A 2137-nucleotide genomic window follows, 5' to 3' on the forward strand; every position below is an offset into this window, starting at 1 on the left:
CCGCATTACCTGCACGCTCCCCTTATAACGTGATTTGACGTGAAAAGTGGGCAACTTAAACGCTTTTTGACGTCAAATCACGTTATAAGGGGGGCGCATGCATAATGCGGAGAGGGGGAGAAAATATCATCGCCCATTTATTATTATAAACTTTTGGCCTGTTCATCGACACTTAAGATTTCCTATTATTATATATGGTGCAAATTTAAATGCCCTAGGAGGCATCTAATAATTGAGATGGTGTTATGGAGTTCCAATGCAGGTTGTTTTATGGAGGCGATAAATTTTTGAAGGGGAAGATAGTGAAGCCTTTGAGTCCAAGATAATTTTTTGGAGGGAAGATGGTGGAGCTTTTGAGCTTAAATACAAAATGAAATTGAGGATCAAGATATAAAAAAGGGATATGGGAAATAGAGGTTAAAAATCAAGGAATTTTGAGTTGCAAGTGGTAGGTCTCTCAAGATGAAATAAGGAATTTTTAAAGGGTCTGTTTTTAGTGACAAAGAACGGTCTTATTGGAGATGCAGGTATCAATCAATCAAACAAGTGTTGAACACCATAAACGATAAAAAAAATATGGAGTGATGAGTTTTGCACATGGAAATTTTTTCAATTGAAAAGATTTAATCACCACAAAAGATTAAAAAACTATGCAGTGACGAGTTTTGAATATAGGAATGTTTTAAATTGAAAAGATTTAAGAATAAACGGCCTCTGAAATGTTAGGAAAGCAAGTCCCTATTTGAACTGTCGCTTTATGTCGAAAAACAGAATCTGAATTTTGCGAAGGAGAAATCTTTCAAGCAAATACCTATGTAAACTAGGAAATGTATAATTTACGCTTTTGATACTACACGTAGAGGATCGAGGCAAGATTGTGTGGATATGAACAAAGGGTGGATTTGGAGCTGAAAGGAGGAGGTTTTGGGGAACTTTATGCCGGGAAAGATTGGATTTTGTGAACGAGTATAGAATTATGTTTCTTCATAAGGGTCTTCCTTTGGGTTCAGAAAAAAAGTATACAGCTCACGTACAGATGATTTTCACAGATTCAAAACTATGAAAATTTCAATATCAGATGAAGATTGTTTACTAGAAAAAACAACAAATGTTCACACCAGAGGTGTGGTTCATCAAACTGAGAAAAATGAAATTTTCATCTGCAACACACACATATATATTGTGAATTAAGAAACAGTTACCACATGGTTTGAGTCACCTTTTTAAAAAAAAAAATTGACAAAAATTAGAGGGGTGCAACACGAGGACTTCCCAAAAGGTCACCCATCATAGTACTACTCTCGCCCAAGCACGCTTAACTTCGGAGCACACTTGACTTCGGATTTCTGATGGTATCCAGTGCATTTGTATTGGTATGATCGCACCCTGACCATGTCAGAGTCACTTGAGTTTTCCATTTGGTTATATGTACATATATTGTGAATTAGGAGACAGTTACCACATGGTTTGAGTCACTTTCCATTTGGTAACCAGGTGTTCCGTCTCATGGCTTCTGAGAATCCAATGATTACAAATTCATCAGCAAAGGAAAAACTCAGCTACATCACGTGTCCAAACAAGTAGGAACATACTGACATTATTCCACATTTATCAACAAAACAATATCATTTTACCTACGTAAACTGAGAGGGAACAAAACAGGCAATGCTTTCATCACAATATGATGAAAACTGATATCCTTCCTTGTATATATAATGAGCTACATTACACTAGTTGAAAATCCAATTACAGATTACTCAAAGAAACTGATCAAACACCCTTAATAATCATGACAAGATTTATGGCTCAAAAAGAACAATTCCAAATTTATACTCAAGTGCAAAGCAGGAAGGCATGAACATAGTACCAAATCGGTAACAAATAATCCAATGCGCAGACCAAGATTGGCATTATATGAGATTGAGTAATTCCCCAAGAAAACAATTTTTTACAGAGACACATCTTGAATTTTCAACCAGTTATTTTCAAATAGCAATTCGAGCTCTAAAGTTACAGTTCAAGTCTCCAATTAGCATCAAAACATGGATTCTACTGTAATTTTAAATTCGGAAAATTTTATACGACCAAATACCACAATATAAGCCACTAAGTAACCCAAATCCTTTACAGTTGACTG

At 35.6% G+C, this 2137-nt stretch overlaps 1 pseudogene; it reads right to left on the reverse strand.

The window, feature by feature from the left end:
* Nucleotides 1-1251: 1251 nt before the first annotated feature.
* Nucleotides 1252-1387, reverse strand: LOC143880503 (5S ribosomal RNA; annotated as a pseudogene).
* Nucleotides 1388-2137: the final 750 nt, after the last annotated feature.

This window comes from Tasmannia lanceolata, unplaced genomic scaffold (assembly GCF_043159265.1).
Source record: "Tasmannia lanceolata isolate RefF3 unplaced genomic scaffold, GAP_Taslan_0.1 ptg000006l, whole genome shotgun sequence".
NCBI classification, from domain to species: Eukaryota; Viridiplantae; Streptophyta; class Magnoliopsida; order Canellales; family Winteraceae; genus Tasmannia; species Tasmannia lanceolata.